At 32.2% G+C, this 15,205-nt stretch overlaps 1 non-coding gene across 1 annotated transcript; it reads left to right on the top strand.

Moving 5' to 3' along the window:
• The first annotated feature begins 1,847 nt into the window (after positions 1–1,847).
• Smp_tRNA_02095_Pseudo_TTG.1.1 lies at positions 1,848–1,919 on the top strand. Its single transcript has one exon. It is a non-coding gene (tRNA).
• The last annotated feature ends 13,286 nt before the right edge of the window (positions 1,920–15,205 follow it).

Below are 15,205 nucleotides of genomic sequence, written 5' to 3'. Positions count from 1 at the left end.
GAACGAAACGGCCATCCAGTGCTTCCAGGTATTCGATGGTGGTCTAGCTTCAGTTGACTCATTATTCCAACTATATAGAATAATATTAATCTAATTGAGAAATAAATATTTCAATAAATGTCAAGATAAAAATAGAGAAAGCACGTTTGAATGACGTTTGATTGATTATTAAAATAATCACCTAGACTAAAAAGTATTGAAACGCCCCCACCAAAGAACTCAGGCATTAATTTTAAAAAAAGGAAACCTTCGTTTCTTATTTGTTTAGTGTCCCACAAAATTTATTTGACAATTCCAGTAAATATATGATTAACTAACTTGATGGTCATTGAAGCTACTACAGTTTATGGATTATTTTCAGAAAACAAACTTAGCACATTAAAATTTTATGGTAACTTAGTGGTTGAAGCAGTCGGTTTTCAAACAAATAACCTACGATTTACACCATTTGACAGATTACTATTTAATTAACTGTAGGTGTAATTGACCTTATAACTCCGTGTATATTCACAGAATTCAGATAAATTTCACTCGATAAGTTACGAAGCCAAACACGAGTTGTGTTGGAATCGAGTTTTACTGATTCAATTGACTCAACAGATCACCATACGCCAGAGACAGGACAGAGGAAAATACTGTGTAGAACGTGCTCTAAATGTCACTATATATATGTACATGAGAAAGTAAAATAGTGATGGCCTAAGTTTACAACTAATAAGAGACAAATTAGTTAAAAATAGACGACAAACAGATAACTAGTTAGACACAAACACGGACACAAAGACAAATTATTACATGATTGGATTTCAGTAAAGGACATACAATGACCTTTGTATGACCTAGTTTTATGTTATCCGCGTTAAGATAAGTTGTATATAGAAAATTGAAAGACGGACTACTATAAACCCATTCCATCTTCGATTTTTATTTTACTAGTGTGAAGTTCAGACCCGGTTATATAAAGCACTCACCTGACAAATTGACATATTGAAAGCATGATTCGATCAATGCTAGACAACCATTGAAGACCTGGGAGCACTGGATGGCCGTTTCGTCCAAGTATGCGCTCATCTACAATCCTGCGAGCGAGAATCGAGCGCAGGTCTCATACGCAAACGCTTAACCTCTAGACCACTGTAGTCATTCAAAGAGAATATTAAACAAAAACACTGAGGATAGTTATTCTACTCTACTTTATCTCTAAAAAATAAAATATTGTTCATAAGATTTATTATTATTTTAATAAAAATAGTTTGTTGAAACATGAATATACAATATACTTATCATTACTCTTTAATTTAAACAACAGTAAAAGGTTTCTTTTTACAAGTAAGTAGAACTTGTCTACAAAAGATTGTAGTTATCCGACTATTTCTCAGTTTGAAAATGTTTCACAAACGTTTACCATATATATATATATATATATATATATATATATATATATATATATATCAGACATGGATAAATTTATGTCAGTGGTAAGTTTCGTGACTATGATATATTCAAAATTATAATATGGTATGTTGTATATAGATATATATGCATACATAGAATTATGCAGATCTCTCGTACAATGTTGAAAGATTTACAGTGTTCTTTTTCCCATCTAACTCACTATAGTATCAGTTTAGCTATAAAATCTTTTACGATGAGTTCATTTTCAATGCTGTACAATCATATTTATATACATATATTATAACATGAATTTATGAATCTGTAAATGTTTGTTTTACTAAATATATGAAATGTTTTTAATAAGAAAACTTACTACATTAAATTCACTTAGTACCGTTTGTTTGAATCTTCCCATTGATGTTTAGGACTGCAACTGGTCAGTCTCTAGTTTGCATATGTAGCTGAGTGGATAACGCGATGGTGTTTGAAGCGAAAGGTACTGGGTTCGAGTCCCAGGGTGAACATCAACTCTGAAATGCAGGTACATTCAGTTGACGAGTCCCAAATGGGACGAAACACGTGTACTGGATTCCATTGCCGGCTACTATCCATCTTTACTTGCTACATTAGCTTTAATTAAAAATTTATTAAGATACAAACTTAAACTTAGGGAATACACATATATTTTTTTACATTGAGGTAAATAGAAAGATTACTTTATTATATCAAAATAGTATAAAAATTAAAACTGTGGGAATGAAATTTTACACGTCACAAAACAGAATTCACATTTAAATCTGTCTCAAGTTGAATCCTTTGCATTTAATTATATTATAGAATAAAAGACTTACTTATATTTTCATGTATATTTTGTTTAGTGATAGTAACAATATCTGTCATTAATTACTGCTACCGACATGATTATTTACTATGACATCCGAGAAACTGATAACCGCGACTTGTTACAATAGAACAAGACTATTATACCGACATAAAGAAGGAAATAAAACTATAGAAGAAGGTTAATTTATTGACCAACCATTAATGAAGTGATATCCATAATAATAATGATGATGTATTATTTTAAAAGTCTGGTTAATCAATAAATTTAAATGAATTTGGCTAATAGTTAATCAATAATCTATTGTGTGTATATATATTGTAAAATCAATAAATTAACCAACTTAACCAAGAAATACAACTAATCCCTGAATTATAGATTTGTTTTCTTCATAACATTAATGGTAGTATGTCCAAGAAGCAAATGACCATTCTTTATCAGAGCACTTAAAAATAGGACTTTGTTTATTATGTAAATTTTATATAGTTGAGATCATGAGTCAATTGGGGATAGACCTCCATGGAAAACCTGGAAGCACTGGACGGCTGTTTCGTCCTGTTGTGGGTTCGAATCTCGTGAGGCGGGATCGTGGATGTGCACTGCTGAGGAGTCCCACAATAGGACGAAACGGCCATCCAGTGCTCCCAGGTTTTCCATGGTGGTCTATCTTCAATTGACTCATGACCTCAACTATATAAAATTACTAAAATCTTCACAAAACCCCCTTCTGATATTATGTAAATATCTGAAATACGTCTGAACACATATATACATGAATCATTAATCGTGATTTACAAGTTCATTCGATTTATCATCTTACATTACTAAGCATCTAGTTGAAATTAATCATAAAATTGATCTCATCTCAGACTTTTTTAGTTTCTGTATAAGAGTTGCTTAAGTTTAATGAAACCTTAGCTCTTATGTATGTTTGACTTCCACCTGCTATATGTATAAATATAGTTTGTACTTACTCCAAACCAATCCTGATAATATTGAATTAATATCTGTAGTGACCTGCTTTTTTCGACAAGAACGCGATTGGTATAATAGAAACAATTATTATTATAACAAATTGTACCAGCGATTGTTTTACTGTACTTGTTTAACTGTATCAAAGTCACTTCTCGTTCCTCTCTCTATCTTGTTGGTTCGAACTTTCTTACGCTCCACTCTTATTGCCTGTAATCTTTGGTACGTATTTGTATTCATTCGATACCACGAGATTGCCAATAAATATACCCTATCTAGACCAGTTGCAGTCTTCTGGTTTGCGAGTTATCAAAAGAACCAAGTCGTTTTTTGGGCGCATAATCTCATTGTAGTGGTGATCATAGTCCATCAAAACTCGACGCCATCTACATATCTATTGTAGTGTTATTTAGATCATTTTTCTTCATTATCTTTGTTATTTCTTATATTCTAATTGGTCTAATTTGACCTTTATAAACTAAGCTAATACATCATATAGTTCTGATGAAATTTGTTACATCACTTAAATGTTTATCTAATCTGCGCATATGATATTCTGTAATAAAAATAATTACCCAGTAACCTAATGTCTTACAAATATTAGGCGCCAAGCTACTGGGAAAAAAATTACTGAAAAATTAAATCAAAAAAAAAATCCTGCCAGATACAGTGTAGTTCACCTGAATTTTTACAAAAAAGAACTTTTTGGGCATATATATACTGACTAACATAAGAAACTAACTACACATTGAATATTGTCAGTTATACCTGATGAAACATTCATCATTATCTGAAGTCTATTTCCATTGTTTGTTTTTTTTAGAAAACATGGTTATTACTTTGAAAGTATTCATTGTCAAGATATGAATGTAAAGTTTCCAATGTTCACTTTTATAAGTAAATGTTATCAATAGATGTACATAATAGTATTGGTAACATTAATAGTAATAATAATAATACTTAGTCACAAATGCAATAACGGAAATAATTGATTTGGATTGTAATCATTTTTAATATCATATGTAGAATGAATTGATGGAAACGATATTAAAAAAACAGGACAATTATTAAACGAAAAACTTTTACTACGAATCATTCCATTTTTTTATTTTATTTTATTTGAACACATAAATATTGGTACAAAGGGGCACCAAATACATTTGTGCCATACAAATCTTATTTGATTTGTGTGAGGGCTGTGATACTGCCCAGGTGCTTAAACCGAAACAGGTGGTTTTCTGAGGGGGCCACACCCGGAGCCTTTGACCGAAAGATCTGATCCATAAGGCAGTGGAGCATCATGAGAAGATGCAGTCCCATGGGAACCGGTGACCAACGATTAGTTCATACGCCATTTGTTCCCTCAGTATACTTGAGCCCATGTGCACCATTGGTTTGGAATCAGAGTTTTCCAACTCCCCTAGGTCGACTTTCCGTGTCCACTAACCCGGTTAAAGCGCCGGATATTTGCTTTCGTTCTCTCAATTCCGTGAACAACACCTCCGCCAAGAGAAGGCAGTGAGTAGGACTTGCCTGGCAGAGGCTATATATTCGCGTGGCCATATGAGAGCATTTCGAGAGGGAGGGCGGAATCTCCCCACTTTCGGCCGTACCAGGGCATTTGGGGGCTCATTGGGACTGATGTATTGTTTAATTTCAGATAAGATTTCGATCGAAAAATTTCAATCGAGATAAATTAATTTATGTCGTAGTGCCGTGCTTCGTTAATCGTTCACCTTGATAACCGTTGTAATTCCAATCTTAGCGGTGCATAAAATCAGAGGGCAAAGAGAAGCAGCAACGACAGTTTATTGTCAAATAACTCAAGCCAGAGAGCTACCAGCACCTGAGCGAATATCAGCGAGTGAGCGAGTAGCAAGCGATTACATAGGCAATTTATAGTCAAATTTTATAAGGGTACAGTAAAACAAAACAAAAGCTGATTATAGGATTCGAGTGCATACATATATATGCGGAGGAGTATGAGTCATCGAATGATACTTAAACAATCAACATTTTCTCTGGAATGCCATGTGCTCTAGTGGTCATAACAGTACAAAAAATACGCTAACTGTTACTATCCAAATGACGATGTCTGTTAAGTAAGTTAATTAAAAAGGCTTAAACAAAATTAACCATAATCGAAATTGATTGCAGGATGGTTGCTAAAATGTAAAAGAAAACAAACGGTATACTCACACAAGTCTTCTACAAAATACAAAGTGGAATCGATTGACGTTAATACTCTCTTGATACAAGTACTTTCAAAATTTACCTAATAGATGCATATTTTCGATATTGACATTGAAGTAAAAGACTTCAGAAACACAGTTTTGAAATGTTTTTGTTACCTACCTTCATTACCATACATTTATCATTTCAGCAACTATGGTAAAGATTTTTTTGTGTACCCATAAAAAGTTTTATCCAAGCTATAGCATTAAATATTAAATAAACATTTGGTTATATTGATTATGCCTGTTTGGATGCCCAGTTAATTTATAACGTGATGATCTACTCCAATCATAGGGGAGTGAATTATCGATCAGAGCAATGATACACGAGCAGTCTTGAATACTTATCATTCATAAATCGCTTCGGGATATAACATATTTCTTAGACAGTTACATAAAAGTGAATGAGATTCTATTCTCTTTTGATAGGGATTAAATATTTGAGGGTTGCTTGTTAACAACTCACAATAATTAGACGTTTTATGCATTTGTTCTCATAGAAAGACCTCTTCTTACAGCCTGGTATAAAACTTAAATAACAATACATCAGTAACTTTAAGTTACATTTTAAAGTCAGCTAATAGATTTGTTGAAGAGATTTGAAATAAAGCAGGAGCGCCTATAATTACATTTCAGAAGACAAATGTTTACTTTCTATCTATTCTGTATAAAATCAAACTTTTCTACATATTGAAGTTGATTCAATGTCACTAGGCTTGTCTACAAAGTAGCATGCTAGTAGTTTAGCTAATGAGTATTTTCATTTAAGCGCTGTATTGTTTGAGTAGTATATGTAACATGAACCTAGTATTTGAAAAGTTGATGTTGAAATCATGTAAATATTGTTTCCACATACCTAACAAATAGATTTTCCAAAATATTTTACCCAAAAGTGCTTAAAACATAGCTAAGATGTATGCTACAGCCCATTGGCGAACACAGATTACTTCTGTACTCGGTCCTCAATATGGAAGGAAGAAAAAATGGCAATTGAGTTTTCTGATATTTTAACTCAAAAACTCACAAGTTTATATACATGAAATGAAAAACTACAGTGAATAATAAATAAAAAAATAGCAATCCGTTCATAACAAGTATGTTTGTATTTGAAAACTAAGTAACAGGTCCACAACTAAAACCATAAACAGACCTGAGTTAGATAACCATTGAATACCAGGAAATACTGGATAGCTGTTCCGTCCTAGTATGAGACCTGCCGGGAATAGGCATCAACAAACTTACAGGGGATCGAAACCAGTTGCTTCAAATCTTAAACTTTGGACCTGTGAGTCATCATTCAGTAGTTTACATGTTGAACTTCAGTTAAGTCGCTATACTGTTCGATCGTCTCCCACGGTTGCTTGTGACTAATCGTCTGAGTTCCATTCGCGGTGAGGTGATGAATGCTTATTGACGATAAGTCTCATACTTGGATGACAGCTCTGTCCCACACTTACTACTATTCAATGTTCATCTAACTCAAATAGATTCTTAATCTCAGTGGTGTTCGACAATCTCCACGATCTACGCATTGATATATACATAACTGATTAGCTATAATTTATGAAAGGCGAAAGATAAATTAACAACTATTATTTTAAATAAGGGCTTATAATTATTAGCATCCAGAAATATCACAAGTCAATTATTTAGTAAATGCACGAATGAATAGTTTTGATAGCTATACTTTTATTATGTATTCGTTCATCTCTCACAAAAAATATCACAGTTCAACAAATATGTGTCTGAGAATAAGAAAAAAGCAGTCAGAAAACATTTTTTCTATGAAATCAACAAATAATTATTTTCAGTATAGAACTTTCGGAGATTGTTGGGTTTTATAAGTAAGGTAACTATATAAAATTGTAGACCACTGGACACTTTTTCATCCTGATGCAGTTCTCCTTGGATTTGTGCATCAACGACCCCCACAATCCGCTATCGAACTCACACATTCCAGTCTCCTTAATGAATCCCTAACTTCTAGACCAATGATCTGGGATCTGGAAGATGGTCTTTGAGTGTCTTGTATTGACTTGATTCAAACTTGTACATAATCAGATCCTGGCTTAATGGTCTAAAGGTTAAAAGTTTGATTACAAGACTGAAAAGCCTGGATTCGACTCATGATAGTGTGGTTGTGGATACACACTATTGAGTAGTTCAATACCTAAGACGAAACAATTGTCCAGAAATGAATTTCCTTCATCTTTCATTATTGTGTATAAACATTTTGTTTCCTTTGAAATCAATAGCATCAATCAGAATAACGACGTATCAATGTTATTAAACAAAGAAATAATAAACTAAATTTTGACGGTACATTTTTATTTGTATTTGATTAAAGTCAAACTTGAGAAATTCAATTATCAATCATTTCTTCCTTCAATTTATTTTGTTTTATTCTTTTAATATCAAACTATTTTCTGCTCCTACTTCTACAATTAACAATATTGTTTAATTATCAGAAGGGGGTTTTGTGAAGATTTTAGTAGATTCTTTTTATATAGTTGAGATCATGAGTCAATTGAAGATAGACCACCATAGAAAACCTAGAATCACTGAACGGTCGTTTCATCCTATTGTGGGACTCCTCAGCAATGCACATCCACAATTCCTCCTCGCGAGATTCGAACCCAGGACCTATCAGTTTTAAGAGCGAGCGCTTAACCTCTAGACCACTGAGCCATCATCCAATGTTGTTAATGTCCCACAATAGGACGAAACGGCCGTCCAGTGCTTGGGGTTTTCCATGGTGGTCTAGCTTGAATTGATTCATGATCTCAACTATTAAAAAATATTCCTTATTTCTTGATCGGTCTTGACGATAAGTATTGAATGATCACCAATTAAATGTTTGTAGTTTAGGAATCGACATCTCAATAATGTACATTCTTTTCAATGTATACTGCTATAGACTATGATTTCTCTGATTGGGCTCTTTTGTAACCTGTACAGCGAAAGGTTGTGGACTTTTCACAAACGCACTTGAAAATGTTGTGCAACTGATTGACATAATGATCTGTTAAAACAAACAAAAAATAGATAACTTGTTGAAATATCTAAATGGTAGGAACAGGTAACCCAGATATTCAAGCAGGCCCCCTAGAAAGTAGATAGGCAAATAAAAATATCCATGTAATTTGTGTGATTTTTTTATGTAAATACACTAAATGAAATTATTTGAATTTACAAGACTGAAATATTTAAAATGTGTGGGCGATTATCACTAATTAAACAATTGTCAAGAGAAAAAGACTATAAGAATATATATAAGAATCTTCGTCTAAATTTGATCGAATAGTTTCACAATATTTAGGCGCCAAGTTAATGTTAGACATTAAGGAGAAAGAATGTAGATGTGAAATCTCCGTGGATGAATTCGAAGTAAATCTAACGTTTTGCCTGGCAATCTGGTCGAAGCTTATTTCAAAGAAATATAATCAAATATCCAAATTATTGAATATAAATAGAAACATGATCCTCAGGTAACTGTATACTGAGCAGGTCATCCAGTAATGTCAACAATATTGAAAGTAATTATTTGATGTAGTGTGTATCGAAAATTGTGTTCAGATAACAGATTGTACATATTTTTAAGTGGATCTGAGATATGAGAATAAGATTCACTCACTATCGCCACTGAACGATGATTCCAGGTTTTTTTTGGTGGTCTGGCTTCAACTGACTCATGATATCAACTATGAAAATCTATTATTATTATCATTATTAGTGTTATTTTTTTCATGATTAACAAATTAACTACTGACTATCACTTTATAAAATAAATATATTATATTTGCGTTTGAAAATGTTCGAAATTGAATTCACCGAAAAAAGGAACACTTTGTTGAGTTAATCTATTTTATCTTGGAAACAAACTGAATATATATATATATATCTCCTTACAAACTTTCAACAAATATATTGAAGAAACGAAATACACCAATTAAGATAAATACAAGACTTACATATGTATATTAATTCAATAATGAGTTTTGTTTTCAGTAAACTCCACAGTAACTGAATGAATCAATTAATGGAAAGTAGTATAATGATTTACTAAAAAAAAATTTATCAACTATTTAATAAGTTATGAACACTATTAGATAGATTCTACAAATGTATGTAATTGAATGATTCCATGCAACCATATCTTTTGATAAATATCAGCAAAGCACGAACAAAATTGATTGGAGACTAAAAGGAAATCATCATACTGTTTTACGGTTTCGCATCAGTTGAATACGATTTGAAATTACAATTGTTAGTATATATATACATGATTAAATTTCTGACATATATTTACTGCTGTATGATAACATTGGGCCTAGATAATTTTTTATCAAAGCCTTTTTTCAGATATTTATTATATCACTCATTTTACCATTGGTTGTTTGAATTTCTTCATTGTTATTTAGGACTGTAATTGATCAGTCTTTTATTGGCATCTGTTCATCCTGTACGGATTGCTTCGATATGGCATTGTCACAAGTATTGTAAACAGAGATGGATATTGGTGAGTAAAGGAATTTAGTACGCACATTTCGTCCTGTTTTGAACTCACGGGTACATACAGCTGACGAGCCCCAAATAGGATAAAACGCACGTCCTGGATTCAAATGTTAACCGCCAACTATCTCTGATTATTTATTATATAAGGTTGTTATAATTACAAAACAGATTTTAAGAGTGAATAAAAACGAAGATCTCTCATAGAAAAGCATTTCATGGAATTGAATATCTCTTTAATATTCGCGGCAGTTAATCTTACAAATTAAAGAAAAGAAAACATATTTTATCATATGAAGATAATATTGTCACTTCGCAAAAGGTTCAATGTGCTCAAATAATGATGATAAAGTATTATCGTAAATCTTAACTGGAAAGAATCATTGCAATCCAATTCCTGTTCTTGAAAAACTGTCAAGACTCCTAGTTACATGATTCATAAATAATTATTTATTCAGTTTCTTAAACAAACTGATAAAGCTCTTTTGAATTTTATGTCCAGAACAATAAGATATTGTATTGAAGTATACTTGAAACTGGACAACCATTTCTCAAAATGATCTTGTTTTGACATTTTTGCCAACATGAGAACATTGTGGCGACCAACTTTTACAGGATGTATAATTTGATTGCAGTAGTACTGTTAAGTCCAATTACACTGTCTTGATTGTTATCTCAACCAACTCTTTTTGTGTATTAACTTATACTACTTATTAATATTCAATAACCAGTTGAATACTAATAATATTTTGAAATAAAGTGTAATGTATCGTCTTATAATGTTTTCGAGTATTTACATAAACAAATAACATTCGCTTTATTTATTGTTGTGACTACATACCGTCAGCCTTCGTAACACTTTTCTTCACTTGGATCATGGAACCCATAAAAGTTTCCCGTCAATGATGAAATTCTCCACTATAGTTATTAATACAATTTTCTGTAAAGCTATAACGCATGTAATAGCTTTAAAAATTTCACCTCATTAATGTACGATAAATAAATTCATATTTGTGTAATTTATCTTTATTGAATAACTTTACGGAGGCATTCATGAGGATTGCTCTCGACGACGAAATATTGATAATCGTCTTGCAGAATTAAAATAAAATACAACCTGCGATCAATTAGTTTTCCTAAGTTTTATTAGAAACTTACTAATACGATAATTGGAATTAAATATCTTGCATCGGTACCGTTGTCTAACCTTATCACTGCTGTAATATAGAAGAATTCTAATGTAACTTAAAACCAGACAGAATTATAACTTTTTATAAAACCACTCTTCAGACTCAAATAGAATCAGATCTTTCAGATAAGGTTGTGCCGATTGTGACGCGTTCTACATTGAAGAGTCTTGTGAAATCTCCATTTGTGCCAAAGAAAACCGGAACTGTACAAAAATACCTCCAAATAATCTCGGAGAAATCAAACCGGCAAATCAGTGCATAAAATTTTTATCAAGCACTAAATAGATAATAAAAATAATTCAGAAAGGTTTTGCCAATCATCAAGAAAGGCAAATGGCTGATGTATTTCATATAATCCTAATTCTTTCTACTCTGAATAAAAGGGAACATGGTTTTGTTAACACTCTCCATTGCTTAAGGCAGTGTTAAACACAAAGACTGTTTTCAAATGTGAAAACGATCAATTTGCTTATTATGATTCGTTGTTTAATTGAAGGATGACCTGTTTGAAGTCTGCTTACATTTATTAGAGAAATTAAGTATAATGAAGTTTCTAGGCTTTGATTAAAGTTACGAAATATAACAATTTCAATAATTCGATAACTCCAGCTGTAGCTCCTCCGAGGGCTACTGCCGGTCCCACGTCCGGATAAAGGAGGAGGGTTGGGCATGGAGTTAGCGACTCCATCCAGTGGAAAAGTAACTCTCTAAAAAAACGCTAACCAGAAACATTATTCAATAATTGGATATTGAAATGAAAATCAACAGTTCAGTTAATAGAATCTTTTTCAACTCTTTCATACTTGAAGCTATATAACTAAAGTTTGAGATATATTTTAGTACAGAGATTATTTATATTAAGTTGTTAGAGACCTATTATGTTATTCATAATGAGAGACAGAAACTAAATTGTCATTAGATATGATGATTAATCACTAGTAGTAGTATTGTAAAATCAGAATAAAAAAACAACAAAACATTAAACATGAACACAGAAACAAAATGATACACAAGTACTGGTCGATTTTTGTAAGCGGAAAAAGGCAAATAGAAAATATATAATCGGTTGTTAAAACATTATTGAAACTTAAAATCTATAAAGAAAATGTAGTTGGTATTGTTTGTTTGAATCTTCCCATTGATGTTTAGGACTGCAATTAGTCAGTCTCTTATTGGCCATATGTGGATACTGTGCATATTGCCTCGATATAGCCTTAATTCACAATGTACAAGCAAGTGGCTATCATGACTCAGTAGCTGAGTGGATAACGTGATGGAGTTTGAAGCGAACGGTACTGAGTTCGAGTCCCAGAGTGAACATCAACTCTGAAATGCAGGTATATCCAGCTAACGAGTCCCAAATAGGACGGAACGCGAGTCCTGGATTCCACTGCTAGCCACTATCCATCTTTGCTTAGAAAACATGTTGTTGGTTGCTACTCAAAGATCTGAGTTATACAGTTGCCTCCTCAATAACCTTTTGGCAATGTCTCAGACTGAGAACATGTGTAATACTGGTTCAACTCTTTGTCGTAAATTTCAGATACTCATTTCTAATAAATATCAACTAGCTCGAAAACCTAGTTTCAGGATTTCCAGCAATCTACCACCTAACATTGAAGTATATATCAGTAACCTTCACTAAATTAACTAACACTCGTAAATATATAAAAACTAAACCAAAGTCTTGTATTTATTCGTAGATGGTAATCTTTCCGAAATGAAAAAAAACATTCATATATCCTTAAGCATATTTCACAAATATATTCTTTAGATCCGTAGTAATTACACTGAAAACAATGAAACCTATACTCACGAAAATTGAGAGCATCATTTTCTTGGGTTTTATTCATATATATGACAATTTCAATTCATTAATCAAATATTCATTTTTCAATTTAGAAATACGAACTCAATTTCTTTTAATGTGTATATAATTGTGTCAAACATTTTGGCAATAAATGAGTTGAATAATGAATCAAGCCTGGAACACTTTCATATATATATAGAGAGAGAGAGAGCACCATAAATAGTATCTAATTAAACAATAAAGTTGAGAACCTATAATTTATTGATCTCTATTAGTTGTATATTGTATGATCACTTTTCGTGAAGTTTTTTCTATCATTGATGATTTATGTTAATTAGTTCTCTAAATGTATTGGAGATTTCAGTATTTTCATAGTTGAAATCATGAGTCAACTGAAGTTAGACCACCAATGCTCATCCACGACCCCGCCTTGCGAGATCCGAACCCAGGACCTACCAGTCTCGCGCTAGAACACTTAACCGATAGACCACTGAGCCGGCACCCAACGGTGTTAACTCTAATTGGTAAATAATGATAAACATAATTATACTGAACAAGATATGAAACACTGCGAAGTACAACGATCAGATATGATGTATAATTTGAATTTGATTTCAACTATCCAACACATACTTACAGATGATGTTATTAGGCTGTTCGAGCAAAATTTGAAAAAAAAGGTAGACAAATATAGAATGAAATACAATTTCAGTGATAAACTGACGACATATCCAAGAACAATGCATAAGTAGTTTGAAGCATTCAGTTAGATATTGTTTCATTTAAAGTGACCAAAAGGACTGAAATGGTACTTTTAAATCTTAATTTTAATTTATAGTTAGTTATCTCCACTGATAATGAAATCAGTACTATATATTAAAAAGTGAATAGAATAGTTGAATACTTTATATAAAACTAAAATGATCACATTAATTTTGAAGAAGATAAAACTGTTGTCGTTTAAGTAATCTGAAATTAAAATTGTATAACTTCACTTTATTTATTTGTAGATCCTAGTATACCAATATTTTGTAAGGAACTTATTTTCATAGTTGAAAGCGTAAGTCAATTGAAGCTAGACCACCAGGGAAAATCTGAAAGCACTGGACGGCCATTTCGTCCTATTGTGGGACTCAACTTATTTAGCTAACTTATTCTGTTCAAATAAACTTTTTTTTTCTCTGTTTCTTGATCCATAGTGATGTGAATTCAATTTAAACACCTTTGATCTTTTTTACGGATACATATAAACATAGAAATCCATAAAATGGTTGATAATTGATTAAAAACATAACAATCTCATTCTTCTTCTTTTTCTTCTAGAATTCACCTACCATTATGTGTCAATATTATAAGTGATTCAGTCAACACATGATAGAAATTCATTAAAAGTGCTTTAAGATTTATTCTAATCAACATTATTTAATATTATTATTTCATAAAGTTTTATTGAACTTACATGTAAACGAAATGAAACTAAATTATCTTATATCAAAATAGTGCACGCAGTGTCGAGTCACCTAGACTAGTGGTCACATTGCAACTTGATCGATAGCATTCGATCTGCACTAAGAAGGACTTGACATTGATCACCACACAGTGATCAATCAATTGTGATTACATCTTAGTCCTACAGGAGGTCTGTCGCGGCCAGGATAGCTCAGTGGTAAGGTCTCTGACTATGAAGCTGAGTGACATGAGATCGAATCCGTCAGGGAGCACCAGTTCCCTTAAGATTACAGGTACACCCTGCTGACGAGTGCCAAGTAGCACGAAACTTGGGTCCAGGGTCTCCTGTTGACCCCCTCCAACCACCATCCTATTTCAACATAGTGCACGCATTGTCGGATCACCTAGACTAGTGGCTAAATTGCAACTTGGTCGATAGCATTCGATATGCACTACGAAAAACATGACACACATGACATTTATCACCTCCCAGTGATCAATAAATTTTGAAATGAGACTAAAATAGTTTGATTGTATATTTAATTGAGAATAGAAAAATACACTATAGAAGTATTAATCGATCCAATGTAATAATTAAAAATGGTTCTTGTTAGAGCAAAAATATGACATAAAAGATTTATTAGGCTTTTATGAATGAAAAGATGACTGGTCTTTTCTATTGAAACATTAATACTGATCTCATCTGATTTGTAATGGTTTAGATTATCCTATTCTTGAGATTTTGATTATTCTTAGTTGGTATATGTGCATTCTGTGAGAATTGCCCCGATTTAGCTATTAT

The sequence above is a fragment of the Schistosoma mansoni genome, chromosome 1, assembly GCF_000237925.1.
Source record: "Schistosoma mansoni strain Puerto Rico chromosome 1, complete genome".
NCBI classification, from domain to species: Eukaryota; Metazoa; Platyhelminthes; class Trematoda; order Strigeidida; family Schistosomatidae; genus Schistosoma; species Schistosoma mansoni.
Note: the sequence above shows the minus strand (reverse complement) of the source record. Positions and strands in the feature narration are given on the sequence as shown.